This window comes from Mustela erminea, chromosome 15, assembly GCF_009829155.1.
Source record: "Mustela erminea isolate mMusErm1 chromosome 15, mMusErm1.Pri, whole genome shotgun sequence".
NCBI lineage: Eukaryota > Metazoa > Chordata > Mammalia > Carnivora > Mustelidae > Mustela > Mustela erminea.
The window spans coordinates 66,532,995-66,550,227 of NC_045628.1; the positions used below are offsets into that span (position 1 = coordinate 66,532,995).

The 17,233-nt window shown below is 40.1% G+C and overlaps 1 pseudogene; it reads right to left on the bottom strand.

Annotated features, from left to right (window-relative positions):
* Positions 1-1,363: 1,363 nt before the first annotated feature.
* Positions 1,364-17,233, bottom strand: part of LOC116574091 — an 85,038-nt pseudogene continuing 69,168 nt past the window's right edge.

Sequence of the window (17,233 nt, forward strand, 5' to 3'; positions counted from 1 at the left end):
AGAAATTGGTTCCATAATCCATTATATATCCTTTTTAGTTTACCACATGTAATAATCTTTGTTGAATGTTCACTCTGTGTTAGGTGTCATCTCATCAGACTCTCACAAGTCGATGCATCACTGAAGAGGAAACTGAGGAACAGAACGGTCATAGAGTGTCCTCAGTGCACACTGAGAGGCAAACACAGCTCTATCGGACATAAAAGCCAGTCCCCTTCTCTGAACACACAGTTCTCCACAGAAGACATGCTTTATCTTTCCAGTCATTAGCATCCAATTCTTCATTAGCTTTTGTAATTCCCAAGTTAAGCACACCTCCAGGTATCATGCACAAGACCCTCTACTGGTAATCATCTTCCTAACCATACAGGAAAGAAGAACCACATTTTGTCTTTTTTTTTTGAAGATTTTATTTATTTATTTGACAGACAGAGATCACAAGTAGGCAGAGGCAAGCGGGGGTGGAGAGGGGGAGCAGGCTCCCCACTGAACAGAGAGCCCAATGCAGGGCTCGATCCCAGGACCCTGAGATCATGACCTGAGCTGAAGGCAGAGGCTTAATCCACTGAGCCACCCAGGTGCCCCCCACATTTTGACTTAATGGGCTTAATTCTATCTGGATATATTTAGGGTAAGCAGAGTCCAGTTTGCCCAGGACAGTCTTGGTTTATATGTCATTTTTTTTTTCAATTCTGAGATTTTTTTCATTTGAAGTAAATCTTAATGCTATTAAATTCACAAATATACTAATTTAAACACCCAATTCTATTTATCTAAAACACACATTGCAAACCTACAAATATCTATTCTCTCCACATGTCAGAGCCCATTCATTTCATGGTTTGGAAATGGGGAGAATAGATTCCCCTTAAACTGCAAGTCAGCAGGTGTTTCTTTACAGTTAATCTTAGCAAAATCCATACAAAATAGTAATTGACAATGATCTTCTTTACTTTTTAACTCACAAGGAAACACCTTCAAAACTGCATTTTGTTAAAGTTTCTGTACTAAAATGTAGAAAAACTGAACTACACAAATATTGAAAAGTTTAAAATTTCTGAATTTTTTATTCCTGGTACCACTACCACAATTACAGGACAATATAATGATGTAATGAAAAGAAAAAGAAAAAGACAAAGCCACAACAGACATTGTACAATCAAATGTACATCTGATTGACAATATGTTGCATCAATCAATTGCCGTGCTTTTTGCAAACTGTGGCTATGACAGTCCTGAACAAGAAGGCTTTCCTGTTTAAGCTGCAGTAACTTTTCTGACTATGGATCATTGTTCCTTCTGTGGCATATTTTTACAGTTCCTCTAATGCATTTGGGACGATTGTCTCAAAGTAACTTGTAGCTTTCCTGACAACTCCTCGTGCTCTCTCTCCTGCTAAGAACTGTAGCCCTTTTATTCTGAAATTTTTTTAGAACCTTCTCCTACCATATCCACCACTTACATCACCAGATCCATAACCACCACCATAAGGACTGTCCAAGCTTCTTCCACCAAAACTGCCCCCCTTCATGGGTTCATAATTAGATTGCTATTGTCCACTATCCTTTCCAAAATCATTATAGTTCCCACCTCCAAAATTTCTTTCTTCACTGTAACCATCATATCCTCCACCACAACCTCCATATCCACCTCCTTGGCTCCCATATCCTGGTCCACCACCACCATAGCCTCCTCTACTCTTATAACCAGGACCACCACCATAGTTGCCACCATCACCTCCAAATCCATTATATCCACCATCACTTCCCCCATAACTACCTCTCCTGCCACCACCTCACCACCATAGCCTCCTCTTCCACCAAAGTTTCCACCATGGCCAAAGTTACCACCACCTCCAAAGTTTCCTCCATGACCCATGAAGTTGCCAGACCCACCTCCACGACCTCTCTGTGATCCAGCAGACTACCTTTCTTGTTCAAAAAGGGCCCTTTTCACTTCACAAGTATGCCCATTAATAATGTGGTGTTTCTGAACAACAACTTTATCAACTGTATCATGGTCATCAAAAGTTAAAAAGGCAAATCCTCCCTTTTTTCCACTCTGCCTGTCTTCCATAATTTCTATGGTTTCAATCTTGCCATACTTTTCAAAGTAGTCTCTCAAATTATATTCTTCCGTATCTTCTTTAATCCCACCAACAAAAATTTTCTTCACTGTTAGGTGGGCACCAGGCTTTACAGAATCCTCTCTAGAAACTGCTCTCTTTGGTTCCACTACCTGCCCATCAACCTTGTGTGGTCAGGCACGCATTGCTCTATCCACCTCTCCAACACCAGAGAAAATTTCTCCCCATCCATCGATGTTGGGCTTGCTATTAGTTTCCTTTGGTCAATGGCATGAAAACAGGTAACAGGAAAGAATTTTGAAAATCTCATGAACTTTTAGTTTTGTCTTCTCACGCTTCTGCCCTTGCCATGGGAAGAAACTCCCGGGCTGTCTGCTGGGTCCATGAGGAGCAGGAAAGGCTTGTGAATAGAGCTACTCCTAAGCCCATCTCAGATCCACTGATCCTCACTGAGCTATATGACTAAAGAAATGGTTATTGTTCATTGATGTTAAGATATCTTTTGGTACTTGCTATCAGAAACTACTAATAGGGTTTATTTGCTATAGGGTTTATAGGTATACATAGGGTTTATAGGTATATATCTGATAGAGCTGTGTATTTCTCTTTTGTAGTATTTACAGCAGCTGTAATTTTACAATTATTAGGGTTATGATGTAATAGACATATCTTTCCGGAAGTACAGCATGCCCACCAACATACTCTCTCACTATCCCCCAGTACAGTCTGATAGAGCAGGCACCCAGTAAACAATTTCTTAAAAAATATAAAGGAACTAAAGGCCCCTCCATGAGCAGGTATATGAATAATATACTTTCAGGATAATGTCCTGACTACTTTCAGGACAATGAATAATGAAGAAATAAAAAAGATTAAATTTTCTAACTTAAAAGGGTCAAATGGTGAGCGACGAAACTTGCGTCATCTTTAAAAAGCCGGTTCCCTGGCTAGGATTGTTATTTGGACTCTCCTGTCACCTGCACGCCAAAATCAAGAACAAAAGCTGTAAACAATCGCCTGTATTTACACCAGGAATCAGTGCTCCTGATGAGAAAGTCAACTGTCAGATTAGGTGAGGGCGAGATTGATTTTTTCGCACATTAATCACTAAAGCAAATCTATTTCCTCCTCCCCCATCTCCCGCTCTTCTACCCCACGAGGGAGAAATGAAAAGAAAGGGAAGGAAGAATGTCTTTCCCATGAGTCTCACTAGACACACCACCCGGCAGGCTGAGCGTGATTGATGGGGGTAAACTATTAATGACCAGTAATGTTTTGGAAGAGAAGAAAAAGACTACTTTCAGGACAATGCTCCTCAGAGCTGTAATTCTATGTCCAAAAATGTCAATTCTTGCCAGAATCTTGCACAAAAGAAAATATTTCTAAGATGCTCTTGAATGTTTTTTCAAAACATTCTTCCAATTCTTCCAAAACATCTCTTCCACATTCTGATTTTGTCCTCTCCCAATACAAGCCAATAAAAGCACTACATATATCGATTTCTCCCCGGACAGTAAATGGTGACAGTCACGTCTTGCGCCCTACCTGCTGCCCAGACTCCGATCAGACCTCCACGCGGGGTGGGGCCAAATTCTGCACATCATGTGCTCAATATCTCTTATGAGTCACAGTTAATATCAAAATTTCCAAGGCAAGGTCAGGTGCACATAAAATGCAGAACCCCCGGAAGCACTGTTCTTGGATACCAAGCATGTGCAGTGACCTGAGGATACCCACGCATTCCTCCGAGGGGGAAGAGAGGTGGATGGAGCTGTGACAATTGAGTGGACACTGTGCTTAGGTGTGGGTGAGGGAGAGACTATCTGGTTCTTTCTTTCAGTTCCTCATTCACTCATTTATTCCCCAGGATGCGCTCAGGGCCTTCATTGTGCTGGGCACTGAGGATGGAACGATCGATGGTCTTTCTGGGGAAGACTGAGAATGAAACCAGAAGGATCCATACACCTTGATAAGGGTGGGATAAGGGGTGAGCACAGGGCAGCGGGATCACATGCGTGATGAAGTTGACCTGGTTTGCGACTGGTCAGGGAAGCCCTGAATGAGGAGATATTTAAGCTGGTATTTGAAAGACAAGTGGCAGTTTTCCAAGGTGATCCAGGAGGAGAGAGGGTCTGAGATGCAAAGGCCGAGAAACAGGATGGAGACACTTAGCTGTGGGATTCTGGGACTATAGCTCAAGGCAGGGTTGAGGTGAGGAACAAGCATGAAGGAGACAATGGATGGGGCATCTGGGTGGCTCAGCGGGGTAAACGTCTCACTTGAGATTTCAGCTCCGGTCATGGTCTTATGGGTTGTGAGATTGAGCCCTGTGTCCCATGCTCAGTGGGAACTCTGCTTGAGATTCTCTCTTCCTCAGCCTCTGCCCCTACTGCTTGTGCTCTCTCTCCCTCCCTCTCTCTCTCTCTCTAAACTAAACAAATAAGTCTTATAAAAGAAGAAGGTGATGACGACGACAGTGGAGTGTATAGCAGGGGCCAGAGCATCTGAGTCTTTGCCGGGCTGTCTAGCGAGTTGGGGATTTAACCTGAGGAAAATGGGAGTCACAGAGGGTTTTTAATAGGGAATGGCATGACCAAGTTAGGGGAGTTAAGAGGAAGCAGTACATTGATTTTCCTGGGTTTCTCTTCTGTGTCTTATAGTCCTGGACATACAAAGTCAGTTAAATAAAAAAGGAAGAAGAGGCTTACTGCCTTGAAAAGGGTCCTTCTGCCCACAAAGGGGACAGGCATGACTCTAGCTTGCTCGCTCAGCTGAAATCGATAAGGCCATTTGAAGGCCACTGCAGAACATAGTGTTGAAGGGTCAGGAAGATAGCTGAAACAATAGTAAATACCTTACGAAAACTGATGGATGAAGGGGAGTTCTGAAACGGGACCCAGAAAAGCCACAGTGATGCCCCAGCTCTTTCTTAAACCCAAAGATAAGACATAACTTTTTGCAGGAACATCGAAGGACATGAATGTTAAAAATAACGTACAATGTTTACTTTGTGTTACTACTCTGTGGAAACCAAATATAATTTCCATGGGTTTAGAAATGTAAAGATGAATTATATATAAGTTGTTCTGCCCTGAAAATGAGGTTGAGGTCTTGAGATGCGAAACACGAGAGGAAGTCCAAACCTCTGGAGAAAACTTTCCTCTGAACTTTCAGAAGAGGCATCAAAAAAATTATCAAAGGGGGAAAAAAGTTCATTATATCTTTAATGAAATTGATGATCTCTGGTTGTTTTTAAGCTCTAGAATTCGACTCTTCTTTTTTATGGTGTGGCAATAATATTATAACATTTTAAAAGTGTTTTTATGCATATTCTCTAATTTAATCATTAATCATTATCTTTGACAAATTGTTATTTTGAGGCCTGAATGGAAACATACAACCCACACTGTCCAAATAAACAAATATCACGAACATCTTCCTACCCAACATAGATTCCTACAACCTAGAGCAACATCCAATTCATTTTTCTTAAATGTTGTTTCTTAAATGTTCTTTAAAAATTGAATAACAACTTCAAATACTTCCTTGGGGGATTGTAAGCAATCACTGGGACATGGTAGGTATGGGTGGAGAAATTCCCACAAATTCCTTCATATCTCATTGTCATCAGCCAATGAAAGTAGTGAGTTTTGTGGGATAACCAGCAGTGGGGACCTTAGAAAGAAAACAAGTGTGGATACTTTTTAGGGGACGATTTGAGAAATGGAGCTGGGGCAAAAAGTAGTATTTCTTGACCTGTGTGGAGAGATTCTCTCTCTCCCTCAACAACATCTGCAAAAAGATTACTAGCAAGTTGTGTCAACAGAAAAATAGCCCCCAAAGATGTCCAATAGATTATGGAATTAAGGTTGCTAATCAGGTGACCTTAAAATAAAGTTATTCTAGATAATCTGGGTGGGCCTGGTTCAATCAGTTGCAGGGATTTGGGAACAAAATGAAAGCTCCCCTGTAGAGGAAATTCTGCCTGTGGGTAGCAGATTTTAGAGTTTCCATGTGGATGAGATTTCCAGCCTGGCCTCGCTGACAGCCTGCCCCAGACTACAGACTTGTCTCCTCCATCGCCAGACAACTGCAGGGGTCAATTCTTTGCAATGAATTGTTAATATAAATCACGTAACAGTTCTGCTTCTTTAGCTGAACCCTGGCTGGTACCAGAGGTCAGGCAATTATTTGGTGACAGCCCATCGACCATTTTCCCAAAAGCGTAACCCTGTTTTATGAACCAGAGTAATAAAACTCAATTTTCAACCCTGTGTAACAAATGACCTTAATATTGTTTGAGTGTCTATAAGAATGTAAGCTGTCTGGTTTCTCTACTGCATAACCACTAAGATCTCTAGTCCCTTATATTTCTCCCGCTGAGCAGCAGGTGCGATACAGCTAATAAACAATTATAAATAAATACTGTTTTGTTTTGGAAGAAAGTCCAGACAGAAGTAAAGTCATCTGCTGTCAGTATTAGAAGTTGGCACTTAGGGGCACCTGGGTGGCTCAGTGGGTTCAAGCCTCTGCCTTCGGCTCAGGTCGTGGTCCCAGGGTCCTGGGATCGAGTCCCGCATTAGGCTCTCTGCTCAGCAGGGAGCCTGCTTCTCCCTCTCTCTCTGCCTGCCTGTCTGCCTACTTGTGATCTCTGTCTGTCAAATAAAGAAGTAAAATCTTAGAAAAAAAAAAGTTGGCACTTACACATACCTAAAAATGTGTGTGTAATTGGACAGTGTGTCCAATTGAGGCCCCGTGCATGTGCTGTTGAGTGAGCCAAGTTTGAGTCAGCAGAGCACAAACAGAAGAGAATTGCAGACTAGCAGCAATGGTGAGCTCTTGGTGCATTCTCTGCCTTCCTCCATGCAGGAGCAGAGGTTTTTTCTCTCTGGTGAAGTTCTGTGAGCTACCACACCGTAGACTGTTGCGAGCTGTGGCAGGTCTGTGGATCAGAGCAGAAGTTTGATCCAAGGAAAAGATTGCCCTCTGGGAGTAAACCCAGTCTTCCAAACTGCTGGCTGCTTCAAGATTTGAGATAAATTGACTTGCTGATGAGGATTTAGGAGCTAGCAGTCACTCTGGTGTCCTCAGAGTAGTGAGGAGTGGAAGCTACCTCTCTCAAGAAAATCATTTTTCTACCATTTTCCTCTTTCAGTCCTAGACCAGGCTTGCTGGGCTAAGACGATACTTTCATAGGTGGTCTCCTGAGATGGGGTGGTCATGGCATGGAGAACTGCAATAGATTTCCTTCAAGAACTCATGACACAGGGATGCCTGGGTGGCTCAGTTGGTTAAGCAGCTGCCTTCGGCTCAGGTCATGATCCCAGCGTCCTGGGATCGAGTCCCACATCGGGCTCCTTGCTCGGCGGGGAGCCTGCTTCTCCCTCTGCCTCTGCCTGCCATTCTGTCTGCCTGTGCTCGCTCTCTCCCCCTCTCTCTCTGATAAATAAATAAAATCTTAAAAAAAAAAAACTAAGCATGATACGCTCTAGTTCCAAAAACTTCACACTGAAGCTATAATTCAGTGTTACTTTTTTCTTCATGAAAAATTAAAGCCATTAGAGCTTCTGAAAAAAAAAAAAAAAACTCATGACACAAAGTCTTGGAGATGAGTAAAAGTCTGTAAGTCTGAGGCTTGGGGAAAGTTACTTTTGTTACGGGGTTGACAGAACTCACAGAGTTCTAATCCAACAACCAGTTGAATGGGGACAATCTTAGTTTGTGCCAATGGGTAGGTTTCTCCTTGAGCTGAGATGTTACTGTTATAATAATGAGGAATTGGAGGGGATCCCTCATTCTTCAGAGGCTCCTCTCTTACAGTGCTTATATTATATAGTAATTTTATCCCTACTTTAGAGTGTTGTGAAAATTTAGTTCATATATATAGTCTTGCCTGTGAAAATTTATTTGTATTAACCAAAGTGGACAAGTATAGTTTAAGTTTTACCTGCACAAACTGCCTCATATAATGATTTTCACTGAGAGACTTCAGTGAAAATACTTAGGTATAATTTCCAGCTGAGATGGTTCCTAGAGAAAAGTATAAAAAACGTTCTATCAAGAAAGAGGGAACCCTGATGTCCAAAAAGATGGCTGTAGAATGTCTATTGAGAGATGAGGCTTCCGAGATTCCCAACGAGAATGGGTCTGACAGCAGGGCCTGCCCACCTAGGCAACTGGATGGATGATCTCATTCTTCTGAACCACACCAAACAGAATGTACAAAATTTCGTAGTAATCTAGCCCAAGATGAGGCAACTTCATGGTCCCTTTTCCACCTCAGAACTCTCTAAGTTGACCCCTACGGTCCTCTGATTGCCCAGAGCCCAAAACATCTCTTGACCTATCAAACAACAAACATCTTTTTAATTCTGTTCACCTGTAAATTTTATTGGGGACTATATTAGAGTTATTCAGAGAAATACAGCCCATAGACGATTAGATAGATAGATAGATGATAGATAGATAGATGATGAAAGAAAGAAAGAAAGAAAGAAGAAAGAAAGAAAGAAAGAAAGAAAGAAAGAAAGAAAGAAAGAAAGAAAGGAAGGAAGAAAGAAAGAGGCAAATATTTTAAGGAACTGGTTCATTTATTTTAAGGAATTGGTTCATGCATTTGTGGGGGCTGACAAATCCCAAATTTGTAGGGGAGCCTGGCAGGCTGGAAATCTGCTCCCAGCTTTATTGAGATATAATTGATACATTATATGGTGTAAGTTTAAGGTGAACAGTGTGTTAATCTGATACACATATATATTGCAGAACAGTTATGCTCACAGCATCAGTTAACGTATCTATCACTTAATATGATTACCATTTCTTTTTTGTGGTGAGAACATGTAAGATCTCTTCTTGACCTTATTCAGGTATATATGAAACCGTATTATTAGCTATAATCACTATGCTGTCAATTAGATCCCCAAATGTGTTAATCACGTAGCCAGAACTTGTACCCTTTGACCAGCATCTCGTCATTTCTCCCACCCCAATTCCTGGTAACCTTCAATCTACTCTCTGTTTTTCCAACTTTGGCTTTTTCAGGCCCCACATATGAGTGACCTCAGATAGGACTTATCTTTTTCTGTCTGACTATTTCACTTTTGATGCTGCATTCTTGAGTCTGAAGGGAGTCTGGAGGGAAAATTTCTTCATTCTGGAGAGCCCTGAAGTCTTTTCTCTTAAAACTTTCAACTGAGGGGCGCCTGAATGGCTCAGTGGGTTAAGCCTCTGCCTTGGGCTCAGGTCATGATCTCAGAGTCCTGGGATCAAGCCCCACATCGGGCTCTCTACTCAGCAGAGAGCCTGTTTCCCCCTCTCTGCCTGCTTCTCTGCCTACTTGTGATCTCTCTCTCTCTCGTCAAATAAATAAATAAAATCTTAAAAAAGAGAAAAAAAAAACTTTCAATTAATTGGATGAGCCCCATTCACATTATGGAAGGAATTTTCTTTACCAAAGCTCTACTGACTTAAATTTTAATCACATCTAAAAACATCTTCAGAGCAACATCGAGAGTGCTGTTTGACCAAACAATGAGGTACCATAGTCTAGCCAATTTAACACATAGAATTTACCACCACAGAACCAAAATGTCTCTAGGAAAAAAAAATAAAGTTTTAAAATTGAATTGGGGTTTTTAAAATCCAAGTCCAAGATGTTTATAGAATGGAGGAAACAATTTTGGTTTGATAACCAGATAACACATGTTCTAGTACCATTTTAGTCACTCTCTGGCTGTGTGACCTTGGGCAGGCACTTGACATCTCTGAATCTTGTCTCTGTGATCTATAAAATCTATAGGTTGGACTATATGCATTTGTTAATTCATTTTTTTTTTACATAGATGCAACAAAAACTTAATACATTTCTAAGTTAGGTCCTCCTGGGTCTCTGCTAGATATTAAAAGTTTTCTAGAGGTCTGCATTATAGAGACAGCTTAGTGAAAATTATTACCAAGATTTTGAAAAGTACAACAACACTTTTATTGCTGGTCTGTCTTGCCTTTTTTTTTTTTTTTTATAATTTTCCTACCAGTGTGGAGAGCTTCTATTCCAAGACCTTTCTGCATAAAGAGCTGGAGGCTAGGATATAAAATATTGATTTTTGCTGAGTATAGCTCTTGCTTGAATGTGATGGGTTCTTTGGTTAATGTCTAATTAATGACAAAGCAGAGCCATATGGTTTAATGAAAAATATCATTAAAATAATAAAAATGTAAGTCACTTCCTGACCTTTAGACATCACTCTCAGAAAAGAAACATATTTTATAGCAATTTAAAACCACAAAAAGACGAATTAGACATTTTAAAATATACTGCATTCAACAGCGTACTCTATTATACTTAAATATATTGAATAAAATAGTGAAATAAAATCTGAAATAAAATCGAACTTGGTTGACATGATTCCGCTCTCCTCTTCTGCCCGGCTCTGCTGTGAGAGGACTGGACAGCGCTTGAGGGGGAGGGAGAGGAGGAGTGGGAAGGGGGAAGGAGAAATGGCAGCCACCTCACCTCAGGAAGGGGGGAGAAAAAGGGTGGGTCCCTCATTCCCTGTACTCTCCATGTCCAATATCCTCAGACAGGACCTATGAAATGGATGCCAACGAATAAAACCTTCCTGGAATCATGGCTGCTGTCCTGGGGAACCCAGACATTTTAGAACATGGAAATTCTCATCTGTATTGAAAATCACCACTTAGAATCCCAAGTTGCCACCGATGGATTTTAAACCTGCATCTGGGGGCATGGGAGTAGTCATTTCACCAATCCTTTAATGATGCATCTGTGTGTTTGAGGTAATTGAGCTTCCAGACTCTGTGTATGGCATTATGGTGGAGGGGTTAAGATGGCACACAGTAAGAAACCATTAATATATTAGTATATACTATATAACAGTGTATTATTATATTTAAAGTTTGACTAGTTTAAGAAGTCACACCCATTCTCCCATGTAAATCCCTAAATTTATCTTAACATTCCTTTACATCCAGGACAGTATCTCACTTGACATAAATCTCTTAGATTTGGAAGAGGAGGTAAAGGAGGAGTATTTTTAAATTCCTTAAGAGTCAAGCTTTGTTGCGTGGAAATGAAGTCAAGATTTGAATTCCTATTTTTTAGATATTTGGTGACTTCATTATATAGACTATGCAGGTTTTGGGATAAGCACCCTACAAATATTCCAGGCCTTAACACCATGTGAGAACATTACAAGGTCACAGTTCTTCTCAATGCCCAGGTTTTCCTAGCCAGAAATTATCTTCCTTCAAAATGTCCCCCTCATCATTTCTGAGCATTCCCAGGTAACTATTTTGGGGGGTGATCAGGATTAGGTTCCATACCCCGCTCTCTGTCCTTTTGGTCAAGCCCCTCACTCTTGCTTTGATGCCCATGACACTCAAGATATCATATTTCTTCTAACACGGTTGTCACGAGCCAGCAAGAATACTGGCCTTAGGGGGAAGGGGACCTCTCTTGTGCCTAGTGTCCAAAACATGAGGCCAACCCCTTCCTCAGTCCCCATAGCACAGCTGAAGCACAATTAGATCTTTTAGTTAGGTTTTACATGGTTAGTGTTCAGATATAGGAAGAAAAACTATCAAAGAAAAAAAAAGACAATTTTCAATTGCTACTAAAAGTGACTCCTTTCAGATCCCACAGACCCAAATGGACTTCAGAGTCTCCACCAGCCTGCATTCAAGAGGCAGGTCTCTATTCCTACCTGCTCCCCACTTTCTGACCAGCCCATCTTACTGATTGAAGCATTCCTATGTCTCAGAGTCAACAACAAAACCTCCCTTCTTGGCTCTATGAAGAAGGGGCCATGGTTTTTTCTCACCCTCGTATAAACACTGCTCTTCATAATTGACCTCTTATGATGCAGGCTGTAAGAATATCTTTTGTTTTTTTATTTGTTAGGTGTATTTATTTTCAAATATACTTTGATTTTTAAAAATTATTATTTCAGAATAAACCCCACCCCAGCGTGTGGCTTAGTTCTTTGAGCATCATATGAGTCTTACATATGTACTTTTCCAAAGGCTAGGTTAATCTTTAAAAAACAAAACAAAACAAAACAAAAACAAAGGAAAACTTACCTTTTTGGAGGACTTCAGTCTTTTTCTCCAACATGATATTAAAAAAATAAAATGTCTGTGTGTCTTTATTCTTTTCCCTTTATTGTGTCTCTATATTCCTGTAAACAAATATTCTTTGGAGAACACAAAGAACTCTACATAATTTAAGGGATTCTAATCCCCCACTTAAGGAAATTACTTAGTTCTGTTAAACACATACCTAGTTTATGTTACTAAAAATAGCTCTAACTTCTCAGCTTGGAGATTTATCTTCTTGCATTTAGTTGTTTCCCTAGAATACTAAATAGGTACTTAATTTTCCTTTTTTTACCCCTCAGAATAAATGGAGAGATTTTCTTAAAGGTTAATTCATCACTTTAAGAAATACAAGCAGTTTGGGGAACCTGGGTGGCTCAGTCGGTTAAGCATCTGCCTTTGGCTCAGGTCATGACCCCCGGGTCCTGGAGTAGGGCCCAGCATTAGGCTCTCTGCTCATCAGGGAGTCTTCTCCTTCTGCCCTTCCCCCCAAATCGTGTGTGCTCTCTCTCTCTCTCCCTGCTCTCTCTCTCTCTCAAATAAATACGATCTTTAAAAAAGTAAAAGAAATACAAGCAGCTCAAATTTTTCAAAATGAAGCTTTTCCAGATTAAAACAAGTATTTAATATCCTAACAGTCTCCTTCCTAAACATTTACCCAGAGAAATGAAACCAGATGTCCACACAGAGACTTATACAAGCAGGTTCATAGATGCTTTATTTGTAATAATTCAAAACCAGAAAAAAACAATTAAATGGTTGATGAATAAACAAATTACAATTAATAAATATAATGGAACACTTCTCAGCCATGAAAAAGAACAAACTACTATTTTTACCCAACAACATGGATGCATTGGAAAAGCACCACGTTTAGAAAAAGAGGTCAAACTCTTCCAAAGGCTACATACTGAATTTAAATGACCTTTTGGAAATGAGGGACAGAATCTTAAATTAATGGTTGCCAGGACTGGATATGGGGAGAGATGACTAGTTAGCTGATAAAGGGCATAAAGGAACTTTTAGGAGTGATAAAAATAGTCAGTATCTTGATCTTGGTGGTGGCTAAACTCACTGAACTTACAAAGGGTGAATTTTCCTGAAGGTGAATTTTCCTCACTAAACCTGACTTTAAAAAACTACGTAGTGCATACACAATGCTAGAGCACCCTTTTGCATGTATTCTATCTTGGACTAGCTCCATTGAACTAGTGTTGGCCTATCCACTTAAAAGTGAAGAAACAGCTTGAAGTAAATGGCCAATTAGGAAGTGAACATGTATCTGCTGATTTTCTGCCAAGTGCTAATGTCATTCTCCTACACTGCACCTATCAGTAGAGATGATTTTTTAAAATTCACGATTTTTTTTTTTGCATGTGAAAAGGATCATCTTTTGCAAGGATTGAAACAAAAAGTGCTTAAAAAAGAAAGAAAGAAAAACTCACTCCAAATGTTCTTGTTCCAAAATAATCATTAACGTCAGACATTCTGGACATTTCTCCATGTATATTTTCAGGAAGAAGTATGGATGTATCCTTTCTTCCAATTGAGCAGTGTTGTACCAAGAATGGTTCTAGGCCTTAAGGATAGAATTCAAGACAAAATCTTTCCTTTTTGTGGAGCTTGTTCTGAAAAGGGAGATAAAAAAAGTGTTTTAAAAAAAGTTATCGAAAATAATTTCAGATAGAAAAATTATATGAAGAAAGATGAAAATTGCTAAGAGAACAGAGAGAAATGGTGGGAGGAATTATATGTTGACTGGTCAGCAAAAGTTTCTCTGTGAAGCTTTTTCTTTTGAGCGGAAGCATGAGTGAAGTAATGGAGAGATCCAGGAGAACATTTATGGGAAGAACCTTTCAGGCTGAGGGAAGGTAAATGCAAAGGGTCTGAGGTGGAAATACATTTGGAAGGTCCAATGTGCCGAAAACTGTCTCCCCTTCTTACAAGGTGCTCCCTTCACACAGCCTTGGGAAGTCTTCCTCTTTTTTTTTTTTTTTTTTTTTTTTTGTAATATTGGACAGAGTGTCACACTGTTTAAAGTTCACTTTAAAATGCTTCAGTTTAGGGCGCCTGGGTGGCTCAGTGGGTTAAGCCGCTGCCTTCGGCTCAGGTCATGATCTCAGGGTCCTGGGATCGAGTCCCGCATCGGGCTCTCTGCTCAGCAGGGAGCCTGCTTCCCTCTCTCTCTCTCTGCCTGCCTCTCTGCCTACTTGTGATCTCTGTCTGTCAAATAAATAAATAAAATCTTTAAAAAAAAATGCTTCAGTTTACCAGTGTGATATTATGTGTGTGCCAGACAATTTATGCTTAAACCAGGGAGTGGTGCACTAATTCACCATTAAAAGCACCCAATCTAAGGCCCAATGGTCCTCAGCTCTGTCTCTTGGGAAAGCTACTACAAACCATTTGGAAACTGTATCTCCATTATAAAAAATATACTCTAGCCTACTAAGGGTCAGGAAAAATCAGTGACTTACTACCATGATGACTATTGGAGCTCTCATGGATAAAACTAAAAGTTTCTCTTTTTTTAAGGTTTTATTTATTTATTTGACAGACAGAGATCACAAGCAGGCAGAGAAGCAGGCAGAGAGAGGAGGAAGCAGGCTCCCCACTGAGCAGAGAGCCCGATGTGGGGCTCGATCCCAGGACCCTGGGATCATGACCTGAGCAGAAGGCAGAGGCTTTAACCCACTGAGCCACCCAGGTGCCCCGAAACTAAAAGTTTTAATGGTAAGTGGATTTAAGTTACAAGAGTTCAGAGCCACCCTCTCTCTACTCTAGCCTAAAGTGCCTATAAGTATGTGGCGAAGTTTCTAACCTACATGCAAACATGGTGCCCTAGACTTACCCTTTAATGGTCCCCTACTTGGGGAATGGTTTAGAATGGTTTTGGGTTTAGAATGGTTTTTGACTGCACTGTGCAGACAAAAAGGCAGAGAAGTTGGCCTCTGATGGTTGTCCCATCTTCCTGAAATGAAACTTTCAGTGTTATCTGATCTTACAAAACATTTGTATAAATACTGTGTGTCTGCTTGCTAATGAGTGGTTAGTCTAATAAATGTGGTCGTATCCTCAGTACAGGGGACTATAAATGTTATTAAAAGAGATCATATGTATTAGCTCTATACTACGTGTCAGGTATGGCGATATGCTCTGAAGAAAATGAAAAAAAAGAATAAAAACGACATAGTTACCATTCTCCTGGAAGGACCATTCAGCGACAAGACCAAACTTTAAAAATTTGCATGATAAATTATTTAAAATTAATGAAGTGCTAAGAAGCAGATATTCAGCAGACCAAGAGGGCATGTAACAGGAAGATAAGTGAATAAAGGAATAGAAAGGTAAATTTACTTACAGAATATAATTTAAGGTATAGTTATTTATTATTATTGTTCAATAGCTGAGAGTTACAGTCCTTGGAAAAATAGGCAAAAGTACTAAACATCTTTTTGAAAATATGAGAGAGAGGTCTAAAGAGCCTTGTATTTTTAGTCATTAAGATATACCCCTTTCTAATGCCTCGACAAAAGGTTTACAGAGTGACTAATCTAGACAGTGCCGACATGAAGCCAAGGTAAATAAACATAAAAGGGTTGTAGTCTGGTGTCTGGTATCATACAGAGAGATTCATCTATCAAGTGGTTGTTTAGTCTGCAGATGCTAGGGAACCAACGTGACAGAACATAAAATGATATTTTTACTGCAAAGTTATTGATGGATGAGGAGACAGAATACTAGAATGTCAGAGCTGGAAGGGGTTCCAAGAATATGAATGACTTATCCAACTTTAAGCCTTAGCTGAGGTAAATTGGGCTTCCTGATCAGAGCTTCCCACCCTGTGCTTACCTCTCAACAGCACAGTGGAGGCCACAGCCTGAGACGGAGGGGACACACTAAAACCCAGAGCACACAGGAGGGGTCCTGAAAATGGTCACTGCCATCTTGGATAAAGGATCACAAGGCTCTATCTGGGTATTTTCTTTGTTTTCCTCCATCTTCCAAGTTCTCTATAAGAGAATATCATAATAGCAGCTAAAATGTATGAAGATTTCACAGTGGGCCAATATTATGCTATTCATTTAATTCTCAAAATAGCCCTATAAAATAAAAGGATGCTATTATCCCAATTGATCATGTGAATCTTGCTGAAAGCTAAGAAAGACAAGAGTCCCAAACTATGGAACTCTTGAAAAACAGAGCTTGGATCTGAATCTCTGTCTGTATTTAAGCTTGAGCCACAACTACTGTATATCATTCTTTTAAAAAAAATGTATTTATTTGAGAGAGAGAGAGCATGCATGCAACAGGAAAGAGCAGAGGGAGAGGAAGAGAGAGAGCCTTCAGCAGGTTCCACCTTCAGCACAGAGGCTGATGCAGAGCTTGATGTCTGGGCTCTGAGATCACAACCTGAGCATAAGCCAGGAGTCAGATGCTCAACCAACCGAGACACCCCGGTGCCCCAGTACAGTATATTATTCCAAAAAATAAAGATAATTTAATTTGGAAATATTTTGCATTACAGGGGGGTTTTTTGGCTAATAAAACTTACTTCAGACAAAATTATTTATGGTATAGGTTTGGTTGTCTTCAGCAGAATGATGTTACATAGAGTGATCAGAGTTAAGCAAAACATTAGAGCTATCCAAATTCAGTTGTTTAATCTTTTACAGACAGAAGAAATATACACGGTCCTAAAAGTGAAGGAGAAAATGCAAAATTTCATCATGTTCAAAATTTTATCAGCATGTAGAAAATATAATCATTTCTTAGGATTCTTCTGAATTTAAAGGGCTTTAGATTCAGACAGAAGATATCTGCACATCTCCTGAGAAACAAAGAAAGGTAAAGTCAAACCAAGTAATGTATCTCAGTGGTAGTTAAAGACCAAGCCAGCAGAGAATAGCTGAAGTGAGCAACCAGACTAGTCGCCTCTCCAAGTTTGGAGCCATGATATAAGAACAATGAAAGAGCTCCATGAACTTTCCCAAGTATCCTTGCTCTGCTTGCGAAACAATGTTAGCAGCAGCA